Here is a 15,238-nt window from a genome sequence, read left to right on the forward strand (position 1 = left end):
AAACTGCAAAAATTTTTTCCCAATCTGTTGGTTGCCGATTCACTCTAATGATTGTTTCTTTTGCTGTGCAGAAGCTGTGGAGTTTGATTAGGTCCCATTTGTCTATTTTGGCTTTTGTTTTGGTCTCCTTCATCTCTCTCTTTGGACAGTAACTCATGCAATATTTTTAACATAAATCTATTCAAGACATTCCCTTATCTATTTAACTTCTAATTGCTATGAGAGTCTAAGTGTCTTCACACAGGCTGAAAAGCCTTGCATGAGTGACACTTTTCTAATTTTTTTAACTTGATCTTTTGCCTTATTTTATAACTTAGCCTACAATTTCATGAGCCTTCCATCAATCCTACAACATTCTATGCTTTCTTCTGATTCTGCACTTTCTCATATCTATTCTTTTTCTTCTGTAATGCTCCCTTCCTCTTCTCTCAGCCAACTCTACTTATCTGTCAGCTGGATCAGCTAACATAGCCCTCAGATGAGCTTAAGTCTTCCTATTAAATATGCTCAAAGCATTATCTTCCCCTCAGTCCTCTAACAACTGTATTAACTCCACAAGTATTTGTCTAATTTATGTTCTCCTTCTTAGAAGATAAGTTAACGAGAACAAGGATGTTCTCATTCTAGTACTTGAAGGAATTTTAAACATACACACACATCCCAATTGTTGAATATTTTAATGAATGAATAAATGCAAAATGAATCTACTGAAGGTCTGTCTACACCTTCAAAATGGAGAGTGTATGGCATTTGGTGACTCCCTTATAAAAAAAATTTTGGTCTCTACTTTGATGTTTTTTAGTTTCATATTGATCTTTTAGAAGAATTAGAAAATAAATTTTTACAATTTGCTGTAACAAACTGATAATCTTGTGCAGTAGAGTTGCAGTGATAGGAGTCTTGGGGAAACATAGCCATGTCATCCTGGAATTGATAACTTTGAAGAAGAAATCTGGGCCCTCATATAGTTAACTTAGTCCCCCTGATCTATCTGTGAGGACACCAATAGGCATATAATATGGGTGCCATGGCTTACCATATAGACTGTGCCTGGCTTCGTCAGAATTCAGATTGTGCTTCCCATTGGTTATCAGTACTATTCTGAGAAACCTTCCTAGAGGCAGCAATGAGAAAAAATACTGTTATTTTCTACAGTTCCATATGGATTATGTACTATCTGCAACAGCTATTTTATGAGGTAATTTGTGCTTAGATGTTGATAGTTGATATGTGTACTCATTTCCTGGATGGAAGAAAACACTGCCTGATTGCACATATGTTTACTTCCCCCTCTGCATTGTCAACTCTCTCCTACTGGAATAAAGTGATCACAATGGGAATTCTCCAAGGAATCCATATTCTAGAGAACATATACCAAAGATAGAAAGAGGGACATGTAAACAAAGAGATAAGTGAAAAGGCCCCTTGTGTCTTTAAGAATTTCATTGAGAAAGATAAAAAGCAGAAGGTGGTGAAAAGCAAGAAGGAATACTGGATTCAGGAAAATGGTGATTTTCACTCTGTACAGAACTGGAAGAAGAACATGGTTCATGGTAGATAAGTTACTGTTAAAAGTGACAGCAAAGGCAGAGTGATTCATTCATCTCTTTTTTTTCTCTCATTTTATCTATCAAGGAGAATGATCTCTAAACTGTAAAGCATAAAACAAAATACATAAAGAGCAGATCATGAAGGAAGATAGATGCCAGGATCTTCACATGGCGTTTGACTGCTTTATATAAGCTTAATCCTTGGAGTATTGAATAGATCCATACTATGTCTTTTTCATCAGCTATTTCAGAAACCTGCTAATTCTACTTCAGTATATAGTATCATTTCTGCAATTCTAACCTGGAATGGTGGCCCAAATACTGCCTCGTGGAGCTTTCTCATCAACAAAACTTAACAGAGAATGAATCTCTGATTCAGTGAATAGTCCTGAGTAGTCCTTGACTGCTCTTCTTGGTAATTTGAATCTTTTTTTTTTTTTTTTTTTTTTTTGAGACGGAGTTTCGCTCTTGTTACCCAGGCTGGAGTGCAATGGCGTGATCTCGGCTCACCGCAACCTCCGCCTCCTGGGTTCAGGCAATTCTCCTGCCCCAGCCTCCTGAGTAGCTGGGATTACAGGCACGCGCCACCATGCCCAGCTAGTTTTTTGTATTTTTAGTAGAGACAGGGTTTCACCATGTTGACCAGGATGGTATCAATCTCTTGACCTCGTGATCCACCCGCCTCCGCCTCCCAAAGTGCTGGGATTACAGGCGTGAGGTAATTTGAATCTTGTACCATTTCTGTGCTCCGCCAACTGGTGGGAAACTCCTCTACTCTAACCTGGAAAATGTCCTTTGTATGTTTAAATTGTGACTGGAGACTATCCTTCTAGGAGGCTGTATTTATCTTGCTCCGTTGAATGACTACAATTGATCCACCCTCCTCAACCATTTAGCAAATGCCCTGCCATGGCCTTTGTCTGTTTGTAATGATTAAGCTTCTTTGCTTCAATAGCTAATCCATATATAGAACGTAGACTGCACTCATTTAAATGCCACGTCCTAGGTCTAAGCACTATCATTTTTGTTACTAGCTTCCAGTGGTACAAACAGGAATATTATTTTTTCCTAAGGGTTTCTCAAGAGGCAGGTGATTCTTCTCTATTGCGGAAACAAAGTTTGGGTCTCTACTTTGATGTTTTTCAGTTTCTGATACGGTTTGGCTGCCTCCCGGGTGGGGTGGGTTTCCGTATACAGTTCTCGGGTAGTGAGTAGTCTCGCGAGATCTGATATTTTTATAAGGGGTTTTCCCTTTACTTGGCTCTCATTCTCTCTTGGGGCCACCATGACTTTAGCTTGCTGCAGCCATGACTTTCGCCTGCCATGATTGTGAGGCCTCCCCAGCCACATGGAACTGTAAGTCTATTAAACCCCTTCTTTATAAATTACCAAGTCTTGAGTATGTTTTATTAGCAGTGTGAGAATGTAGTAATTCAGTTTCACATTCACTTAAACACTTTGTAAGTGCAACCATTTTGAATGCTCTTCTTTAGCTGATGCCTCTTCGTCTCTCCCTCCCTTTCTTCCTGCCTTCATCCTTTCTTTTAAAAACTGCTCTTGAAAAACAAGATTGTTCTTCCTTCTGAAACCTCAGTTCTCTCATGCTTAGCCTGGTCACCTCTCTATACAAGCCCAATCTATCTGGAAGCCAGAAGGGCGTTTGCCTGCATGAGTTACTTGTTTAAACAGTGAAAGGACTTTCTTTTTCTTCACCGAAGCATTGCTCACTCTGGTTTGTAATAGATTATGGAAATAATATTTTATTTATAAAACAATCTTAGAGCTATAAAAGATAAACAACGATTGTGCTATATTTTAGAAAAGAAGAAATAATTATCACAGTTCTTTTATAATAGACTTCAGATTGAAATTTTAGCTTCATTATTTCCGATCTGATATGTTTTTCCACTACATCACACTGTTTTTCTGATGTACTTAAGCACTATCTCTTTTTTAAAAAATACAAATGTTCTTGGGGATGTATAACAGTATATTGTGTATTTTAAAATGGAGTCAAATGCTCAATAATTTAGAAACAGATTAACCATGCTTTTAAAATGCAGGGTTTGGAAGGGCCTTTGACAGGCTTATACAAATTGTGAATCTTCGAGTTGTATATGTAGTATGCAGTGCTTCCCAAACTTATAGGGAGGGGCACAGAACACCCCTCCCTTTTTTAATTCATATATCATTTTATTTTATTTCATCTTATTGTAGATTTCTTTGGGAAATGGTACCTGAATTATTTTCATGACATTAAGGTTGTTCCATGAACTTATTCACACCTTCCAATAAAACAGGTGTCTGTGACAGGTATAAGAAAGTAAAGTGAGGAAGAAGAATTATACAACTTAACATTCTTCTTGGAGAGATAAGTATAAGAGAAAGCTGGGCAAGCCCAACTCAAGAGAGTGAAGAAAGGCTTTTGAAGAAAAACTTGACCTACATCATATGACTGCTTAGAATACTTTCTGGGTTGTTTGGTGTAAATCACTTCAAGATTCTGTTTCAAACATCATTGTAAGCCAAGCAGATGGAAATTTGCTTAAGTTACATGACTGCTTATGAATTATCTGAGGTTGTAGTGAGTTTTATTCATTTTATTTTTTTTGGTATGCAGTCTCTCTCTGTTGCCTAGGCTGTAGTGCAGTGGCATGATCTTGGCTCACTGCAACCTCTACCTCCCGGGTTCAAGCTATTCTCCTGCCTCAGCTGCCACCATAGCCGGGACTACAGGCGCACACTACCATGCCCCACTAATTTTTGTATTTTTAGTAGAGATAGGGTTTCACTACGTTGGTCAGGCTGATCTTGAACTCCTGACCTCGTGATCCACCTGCCTCGGCCTCCCAAAGTGCTGGGTGTAGAAAGTTTTTTTCAAAATCCTTTCAGGACTCGTATTCTAGTGTCTTTGTAAGTCAAGAAAAGAGAACTTCAAAAACTGAAATTTGGATTTGGGAATCCCGTAAGGCAATGCTTGTCTCTCCCTATTCACCTTAAAATGAAGCCTGCCAGGAAGTACATAGTCAACATGCAAATATCTTCCCATGAGTTTGTATTAATCCAAATAATTCAGCTATAATTATTATTTAACAATCAGCAAATTGAGTCTATCAATATATCTTATTAAAATTGATGTTGTTATAGGTTTCCTATGCTCTTTCTTCTTTTTGGGTTTTCTTCTTGCTGAAATATATTACTTAAAATTTATTTTAGAAGTGATCTCTGCATGGTAAAATCTCTTAATCTGTCTGAAAATTTATATTTTAGTGTTTGTGACATTGTAGGTTTATTGTATGGTTATTATAATAATGAGTGATTTTCACTGAATACTTTGAAATGTTTATTTCTTTTCTGGCAATTCTTGTTGCTGCTGAAGTATCTGCTTGCAGGTAAACTGTCATTCCTCTTTGGCTATCATGTCTTTTTCTCTAGGCGTTCCCAAGATTTTTTACTCAGTGTGGATGTATTAAAATTTAATTACAATATAAAAGTCTTGTCAGAACCCAGAACAAAATTTTAATTTGAGAATTATTATGTTTTTTTTTTAATTCTGGAAAAATACCCTGTCACTACTAATATAGCCCTTCTTTCATTTCCTACACTCTCATATTCTGAAATTCCAAATGAAGGTAAGCCAATGCCTCCAGTTCTGTAAACTGTTTTTCAAAAAATAGAAAATATCTTTTGATTGCTTTTTCTGAGTGAATTTCTCAGTTTATCTTTCTATTAGTCCCCTTTTTTACTTTATTCAGTCTACAGTTTGCCTCAACTATATTTTATTTCAATTTCTTTTATTTCCAAGATTTATAAGTAGTTTTTTTAAAAAAATCTACCAATTCTTTATTTCTGGTTTAATTTGTTTTATAGTATTTTGTATTTGTGTTTTAATGGATATAATTTCTCATTTTCTCTTTGAGTATCATAATCATATTTGTTTATAAGGCTTTGTCATACTGTTCAATAAAAATCATTTCACATGGTAATTTATTCTTTTGATTTTGTATTTTGCTGACTGTTTTAGCATTAGATTTACCTGATATTTCTGTGTTTTTGTTATAGGTTTACTTTAGTTCTTTCTCCTCACCCCAAACTTTTTTTCTTTCTCTTTGCCCCCCATTTCAGTAATCTTCCCCAATATAGAGTTTCTGTTGCTGCTTCTAATCAGATCTTGAGCTCCAGCTAAGTATTAAGTCTTGATACAAACTTCTAGATACCCTGTCTCATGGAGAAGTCAGAACTATTACCTATGCACATATACACAGCTAGCAGATATATTCATTTCCTAGCCATGAAGAACTGTGATATCCACTGGAGCAGTCACTTTTTTTTTTGAAACAGAATCTCCCTCTGTCATCCAGTGGCACAATTTAGGCTCAAGAACACTGACTTTCTTTAAGCTACAAACTGAGAAATCTTTTTTAACACACAACTTATTTCAGCCTCCTTTTTTTTCCCATGAGTAAAGAAGCTCCACCCAACATGCTGTATTTGGGCCCAGGCCTTCCATCTCATAGGGAAACTTTTTCTTTTCCTTCACCCATGAAGCCTGACAATTCCTGAATATATGCTCATAACTCAGAATTTTAGCCCTAATTTTAACTTATTTTTTATTGTCAACTGCTGGTTCACAGAGATATTTATGTTGTTTTTAATTCAGCCTTCTTTGTAATATTTTATTACTTGTTTTATATGTTTGGGGCAGAGGAGGTTTTTTTTTTTTTTTTTNGAGTTATGCTATCATTGCTATTCAAAGACTCTAATTTTCAATTATTACTTTTTAGTATGCCTCACATTTACATGTGAATGGAAACCTCAGGTTTATAAGATAGATGAGAGGATCTTAAATGAAATAGTATTTCCTTGGTGGAGACAGATAATGTAGGAAACAAATGAAAATTAAATACCCCTGTCATAATTATATTAAAGTATACTCAAAAACAAAATTTAGAGTGAAGACAGGAAGTATGCTATTAAAATATAATATTTAAAGAAAAGGGAAAAAGAAACAAAAACATTTAAAGAACAAGAAAATTTTCTGAAAAAGTCATATTTTTCCATAAAGTATAATACACAATTTGAACTATAAGACAAAAAATTTATGTAACCAATTCAGTGTCTAACGAGTCAATAGAGTCCATAATAAATATAAGAAATAGCTATATAAAGGAAATAGTAGTAATATATAAATAGTAATTATTTATACATATTTCTATATAAAGGAAAGATAGAGGGCTTTATTAACAAATCATATATAATCATTAATATATCTATTAATATCTATTATATATGTATTACATGCATGTATATTACCAGACATGGAACTCTACATTGAAAGAAGAATGTTCTAGTGTTAAGCATAAGAGAGAAAAATACCCACCTGAAGGCAAATTATTATATTTCAGAATAAGGAAAATTGATAGAATTATAAATCAAAAGCAGAGTAATAATTTGTATAGCTTCTATTTTCAAAACAAGAATGAATGCCAGAAATTAATGCCTTCAAAAATCTCAGTAAATATTTATTTTCAACCTAAAATTCAGTAGTTAGCCAAACTATCAACTGAATATGAGAACAAAATGAGGATAAGCAAAGCACAGAAAATGTCCCTACTAGTAACCCTTTTGTGAGAAGGAGCAAGAGGATGTACTCCAGAACTATGCAGTTAGTTAACCAGGAATGGCTACAACATCATAGGCAGAAAAGAAAGTCATCATACCAGGAGAGTATTAGAATTCTTTGGGTTATAATGAAAATACATTCTTAGAGAGAGGGCTCTAACTTCAGATGATAGTAAGAGGATGGAGAGATCTGGTGGTGAAGTACCCAGAGGATAAAAAGAGATAACAGAGTGGTTGAGAGCATTTAGTAAGAGTATATGTTTAGTGTTTGCTGGAGAGTGCAAGAGAGAAAAGGAAAGACAAATAGAATGCTGATGGAAAAGAAAGCTGCTATAAAGAAAAGAAATGTAGTGACAGTATATAGCATTATTTGATCCTGTAGTAAATAATACTTACATGATTATGATAATATTGATAAAGACTACTATTTTAACTAATAGTGGCTTACTATTTTGGATACATGTGGAAGATGAGATGCAGTTGGTATATGTGAATAATGTCTAAAGTCAATACCAGATGTAGCACTATTTGCATAATATTCAGAAACACTGAGGTAATAACCAGAAGACACAGTAAAAGGGTTGTAGAGGAGGAATGTTGAAGCAAGTAACTGCCATAGGTACTATTTAGCTTCTGAAACTATGTGCATGAACTGTCCATATAGATATAAAAACTCAGTGCTTCTTTCTTCTGAATAGCATTCCATGTTAGAGTTCACCTATTATCCCTTAGAATCAACCACAAACATGAACAATGATGAGTAACCATTTTCCCAATTCTCCCAAGAATGGTGCATAAATAGCACCATTTTAGATGTAAGGGACAGAGGTTAATTCATTATGTTTCATAGATGTGTTAGATCCTAAGGACTTGATTCTCTCGATTCTCTTGCTGAGGTGGAGAAAGTTTACACTTGGGCTGTGTTACCAATTTATTGCTTTGATCATCTTTGCAGAACCATCTCATTCTGTTGTATCCATAGTGCCTCTATCATTCAACATACACTTTCTAATTCTCTGCTCCAAAGCCCTTTATTTTCTCTAGTTTCTTTGGTTTCAAGACTTCATCCTACTTATCACTGCATTGCCAGTGCCAATATGTTGTTTGATATTTAGTATTTTGTCAATTGATCTTGATTTAACTGTGATAACTAAGTCATGGATAAGTATCTTAGAGGAATAAACTGTCTCCAATGACATGATGGAAAACTTAAAAAGCCAAGAATCATAGCTTCAGCTTACCCACTCACCAGCTGTTTGCGTTTGAAAAATTTGCTTAAACTCTCTGAGACCTGTTTTTTCACACAACTCAGTGGTGATAATGTGTCAGCTAAACATCTCATGGGACTGTTGTTAATATATGAAAGGAAGATGAAGATGGCAATATTGAGTAATGACCTATACAGATGAAAGGGGATTGCAGATACAATATTAATGATTACTTATTCAATACCTGGGAGCTGAGTGCTAAGAACATCTTACAAGTCATATGTCTTCTGCCCAGCAGGGCTGGTCCTCCAAACCCGCTGAAGTGTTTATGTTTGCAAAGTTGATGGTTGGCATTAACCAGAGCCCCCAGCATGGAAACCTCAATAAAGTGAGAGGATGTGGAATAAAGAAAGCATTGGAATGAGTTTAAATGATGTACAGAAATTCACAAAAGGGTTTTTTGTCCCTGGCCTCTCTGCGTGTGCTGAATATACAGCAGTCTTCAGAGCTTATTGACAAGATATCAGAAAAAGGTAAGCTGTAGACAGATGTAATAAAAGTTGGACAGCTCTGTGCACAAATAGCTCCCACTGCAGACCAGAATAATGAATAATATCTCTATGTGCATGCGTATGTGTGTCCTGTAAACAAATTTTGCCCAAAATAATTCTCAAAAAATCTGTTCATCTACTGACTTTTCCTCCTCACCACCGGGAAATGAGAATTGAAAATATTTAAATACTGGCAGAGGGATGGAAGCTGGGCGGCAAACCAATATTCTCCCTTAAAGTCCGAGATTTAAAGATCCATTTATCAAAACCTTTGGTGTGTGCCCAAGTCTTCCTGAATTAATGCATGCATGCATATGAAAATCAATGTTTCCTGCCCATATAAACACTGCAGCTCCGAATCAATCTCTCAAAGCCGAAGAGGGTTAAATATTTAAACAAGCTATGTATTGAAATACATTTTTAATGCCGTGAAGTCATTCTGATGAAAGATTACTCAGGAGCCTTCATTACTGAGTGTAGAGAGTAATGTGGTATTATCGGAACAGATGGCCCAGCTGTCTGTGGGCTCTGGCCCCCCTCAGGGTAGATTCAAATGCTACTCCTAGAGTCAGCTGTTGGTAGCCAGTGGCCTGAATGGATGGCTGCCTACACATCACACATCCCAACATGCTGGCCATGCTGGCTGCTCTCTCAGGGAACATTTTCTTAAGGAGTCAAACGCTGCTTTTTGATTTAATCTGATTTGATTTGATTTCCTTTTAAGCTCTCCATGTTTCTGCTGCTTGTTTCAAACGGAAGCTGTTGTTCAGGAATCCAGCGTGGATAAGCTGACCATTCTGCTGTTTGTTGTCTGATTGGAAAGCACTGCCGAGTTCCTCTCAAAAGCATAGGTAGAATATGATTTAAGAATACTCTGTTTTTTTAACCTGGTTCTGATGAGTACAAAGTTATTATAATACGTAATAAAGACCACTCACTGTGCTAAGATCCAAATGTCCTTAGCTGTAATTCTTGTTTGCTACCTGTGGGCTTGGGAAAACTTGCATAATTTCTCCAAACACAGTTGTTTTCACCTGTGATCTTTGACAAGCCTTTCTTTAATAGCCTTCTATGACCACATTTTAAGTCATATGACTATAGAAGAGAATTATGGAGAGATTATTAGTGATGGAGAGAAGACTGGACTCAGAGTTATGCAGAGGAATTATAGTACATGGATGGGGTTTCCAAATATCTTTTCAAACCCATTTGCCTTTCTCAGTCTTCTAACATGAAAATTCCTGTTCCATCTACCTCTATTATGTGCTGTCCCAAGTAAATCAGATCACTTAAATGATCCCTTTCATTCTTGCTTCCTAAGAGCCATATGGTAGAAGGGACTCTATCATGAAAAACAACCTTTTGAGATCAAATTTGTTTAGTACCTTCAGGTCAAAACTAGAAGCCCATGAAGTACATTGAAACTTAAATGCTGAGCATACACTAGGAGTTTGCATTTTCACGATGAACAAAATGTAAAGGTGAATGTGAGGATTGGCCAAAATACGCACTCTGTTAAATATTGACTTAGTTAATAGTTTTGGAGATTTTCTATATTGTATGTTGGTGCTGTTCTTAGTGATAAATATTCAGTAAATAATAACACTCTTTTCCCAGGAGGGACAGTCAAGATCACACATTCTTCAAATTTTCTGTGGAAAAGCATGAACATAAAAATTGGAGAGGATTAAAAAGAAATCCTTGGCAGATTTCACATGCAGCCTCCTTGTTACAACCCACTAATTCGACAAGGATCAAATCGTCAACTGTAAGAGGAATTGGAGCCAGACCTTTTGAGTCACAAACTGATAGCTGCCATTTTCATTAGGTAAAGCCTGTCATTCCCTCTGCTTATTAGCTGTGGAAGCTGATGGCTATATATGTACAGCAGGGGCAGGCAGGTGCCAAGCCCTGCAGCCCTGCACTAGTTGGGCATGTTCAGGGTCCCCGGCTTCATTATTTCTTCTTTCCACGGACTAACTAATTTCTATATTCTGCTTATTAATTTTACTTCTACCCATGGGGCATGACAGCTATACCATGGACATTCAACGTGATGTCTCTGCTGTCAATATCAGCGATTCATCCTGCTTCCCTGTAACTCAGATGATTGAACCAATTGCTTTCTGGTCAAGCTGTGATTCTCCTGAAAATTTTAACAGTCAAGGACCATGCGTGGATTTGGTCACTAGTGGTCAAGCCATGGAACTAACACGTAAACCCTATGAATATCCTACGCAGTTTCCTGTTTCCCCCTTCACTGCCATTTTCTCAGTTTCCTTCCATCTAGAATATCTATATGCCACTCCTTTGAGAATTTTAAATAATTCTCGCCACCATGGAAGCTTCATGGCTTCCATAAAGCATTTCTCAATCAATACCCTACAGAGTTCTTTTACTCATTTGCATTGCAATACCAATGCTCATTGAAACATTCCTTCACTGCATAACACACAGCATCACAGTGTCAGCTAGGTGTTGGGGATGCACTAGTGAATTTTCCATGGTCCTTATCCTCTACCAAGTGACTAAACTAATATCACTTTGAGAAAATGATTAATTTCTCTCATTTATCATGGGCATAATACCTTTTCCACAAATTGGTGTAAGGATAAAATAAAAATGTGTGTGAAATTACTTTGTAAATTATAAAGTGCTACATAAACATAAGGTATTGCTTTTATTATGCCTACTTCCAATCGTATTAGCCCTCAATCATTTGTCTTGGTGTATAAAAATCAAAATATTTTTTGTTGGTTTTAGCAGAGTGATTTGCACATAAAGATTGAAGTGATTGATTCATTTTTTGCTTTCAGATTTATGATCCAAGGTCTAATAATATTTCAAAATCTTGGCAGTCCATGACTGAGGTTTTGAGTTTCCTTTCTCCTCAGTCCTTGCAAGTTCAAATGGAGTTGGTTTCCATCGATATAAGTCCGTGGTCATTCAAACATGGAAGCTCAGAGAAGCTGGGGTGAGGGGCTGCGTTCTCCATATAAACTCATTATATTTTCCTCGTAACTTTTCAGTTTAGCAAAGGCACCTTGACCAGCTGTTCTTCACCAACTTTTTATTTGATTTAACTGATTTTACAGTTTACTCTGGTGTTACAACTTTTAGGCAAAATGTCTTCATACACAAATAAGAAGGCAGAATAAGAAGAATGAGCAGTATATTTTGAAAGTATCAGTTTTTTATTTTTACAAAGTATATTCAAATATATTATTCTATATAATCTTTTGAGCATGCCCACAAATCAAAACAACTTTAAAAACTCATTTTGTAAATGAGAAATTCAACAACTTGGCTCCAAAATTGTATTGTCTATACTTTTTTCTTCCTTGCAGCAACAATGACTAAGAATCTAACTTATTGGAGAAGGTAGTTATAAAGTCAGGTTTGTGTATAATCTGTCCAAATTACACTACTCTGGGGCAGAGGGCTGATCTAAATACTGATATGTATTTGTGAGGAAAGAAAGTAGTAAATGTGGCTTTCTTCCCCACAAGCTACAGAGGGCCCTGCCGTTACACTGTAGGTAGAATCAAGAGTTGAATGTGTCCTCAAGGCAGCAGCTGGAGGAGAAAGTCTGAATCAGTTTCTAGTAGGAGGAAACACATCACGTAATTTTGGAAAATATTTATTGTAAACTGTAAGAAGAATGATTAAGAGTGGAAAACAAAGAAAAAATTGCCAATTACACTCTGATATCATGCTGGTTTTCATTTTGATCAATTGAAAGAGTGCTTTTAGACCTATTTAGAGATAAATTTTTGTGAACAACTCAGTTGTGTACATAGAAAAGAAAGCGTAAGCATCATTAGTGTTGGAGGTCTCAGTGCTCTGTACATTCTGACTGACTTTTCTCAACAACTTTTCTACTTGGACATCAATGCTCATGAATTTGCAAACAATATTGTCTTCTGTGTCGTGAAGAGAATTGATGAGTCAGCATTCCTTAAAAGGGTATTTACTATTAACTTTGAACCTACTGTAACTCATTCTGCAAGTTATGATGGGTGTGTTCATTCAGTGGCAACATTGTTATGACAGTCTCCTGACTGACAGCAATTAAAATTATTTTGTGATCTCAGTGGTGTAAAATGTGGTGGGACAAATGCATTTTAGAGTCTTTAAAATACGGAAAAAGAATGTTAATATGCAGGGATTGGAAAGTGTCGTAGTACCAGGGACCCAGGAAATTTGATGGGCAAGTAGAGCTAATTCTTGGGTTATGTGCAGGACTGGAAATGACTTTTCTGTGCTCCCTGGGACTGATGTATTACTATTTGCTGGTGGGGTATGGGGAATCCAGCTGCGGAAGACACTGCATTTAGTAATCCAGGACCAGGACTGATCCTTTTTTCAGGTATTGGAGCCCTGTATTCCAAACCGATTGCTCACAAAAAATAGATATAATACTATTTAGAGGTGGCATCCTGAGTACCAATTTGAGCAGAGGATCTTCAAAGTTTTCTGATGCGCAACAACCCAAACGTTGGTTTTCCAGGATTTTTTCCCCTGCATTGAGGAGTCTGTATTGGTCAGCATTCATGAGTTTGCAATTGACAATAAAGCATCAGAGAAGAGGTATGAGGGGAGAGGGAGAAAAAGTGATCATGGGAAAGGCAAGCTACAGGGAATATAAGATATTAAAGGTCATGGAGGTAAGAAAAAGTATGAGGGAAAGAAGTATAATAAGGCAGAGAGGAGTGGAATGAAGGAGAAAGGAAGGAATACAGTAGAGAGAAAAGCAAATGGAAAGAATGTGGGAAACACAGATTACAGGAGTTCCTAGTATAATTAAGGAAGTTATTGATACTGGTTGTTTAACTGCAAGGTCTCTTCTTACAAATAATCTTTACAATAAGATGACAATTGAAACAAGAATCTAAGAATTTGAGTCAATTCTCACTTGTTTTAATAACTCACTTTTATTTTTTTGTTCATGGTCCTTTTGTCTTTGCTTAGCTTTTTGACGACTCATTCTTCACCTTCCAAGACGACAGTCTAGCGTCATAAAGTGTTTCACATGCTTTCTCCAGCCTATCTAGATATAAAACTCTGAGGCCAAGTGCCACATATTCCCTGTACCCTCCAAAGGTCCTAGACTAGAGCTGTGCCAGTCTACAGCGCTTAGTAAACCAGGCAGGATATTGGCTCTTTGCTTGAGCATTCATTTACCCTCCGGGAGAGTTAATGAGTGATCCCAGCACCTTTTCAAAGAGGTGTCTACATAGATGCACAGCTTTTTTTTTTTTTTTTTAAAGGAATGAAGGGATTTATTGAAAACAAAAGTATATGCCACAGTGTGGCAGTGCACCTGAGCATAGGGTCTCAAATGTTCTGTTACAGAGTTTTTATGAGTTTAAATACCTTCTACTGGGGGTATGCCCTTTGTAAATGAAGAGGATGAAGTAAAATTACATAGTCATTTACTCAGTGTGTGCCCTATGGAGAGGATATTCCTGTTATAGCTGAAGTGGGAATCAGCCTTATGTTCCCTGCCTCCAGACCCTAGTTTCTTGCCTCACCATAAATCTTTATGGTAGACAGAGGGACTGATGGTCTTTTTTTCTGTAACTGCTTCATGCTGACCTGGGGCACAGTCCATTCCTATTGGGGATGATGGAACTCTTGCCCTGCTCTGTCTAGTGGAGGCAGGGTAGCTCCTTGAGGGCCAGGGGCGGTGTCTCCACCTGGAACTAGCTGGAGCCTATGTTGCATGATCATCTGAAGCTTGGTGGTCTCTAGGCTAGGAAATGAATCTGGTTAAAAGATTTAAGGGGAACTTCAGGGGGTGGATATCTGTGCTGTTAGAAATGTTTGTTATAGAGATTTGCAAAAGAAAAACAAAACTTGGTATGTTCTAGAATCCATGTGTTTCCTTATAGTCTTATTACATTTTGGTTTGGTTTGTTGGGGCCTAGAGCATAAGATTACTCCAAAACAATGGCTTCCTAGAATTTTGTTTTAAAATTTCCCCCTTTTTGGTCAGATTCTCACTTAGGTGACAGTGTAGTCAGGCTGGTCTCGAATACCTGACCTCAAGTAATCCACCTGCCTTGGCCTCCCAAAGTGCTAGGATTACAGGCATGAGCCACTATGTCTGGCCTGGCGATGTTCTCTTTAACCCATGATGTAGGTTAACAGGAGTGAGCCAATGTTTTGTTTTTGATTATGAGGCAACATATGTACAATTAAAGTTTCTTACCTACATTGGGCTTTTGTCTTTAATCTATCAGATTATAAGGTAATACATGTGGAAAGCTAGCTACAGACTCCTTCACAAATAAAAGTACACTCC

Source organism: Cebus imitator, unplaced genomic scaffold (genome assembly GCF_001604975.1).
Source record: "Cebus imitator isolate Cc_AM_T3 unplaced genomic scaffold, Cebus_imitator-1.0 Scaffold342, whole genome shotgun sequence".
Taxonomy (NCBI): domain Eukaryota; kingdom Metazoa; phylum Chordata; class Mammalia; order Primates; family Cebidae; genus Cebus; species Cebus imitator.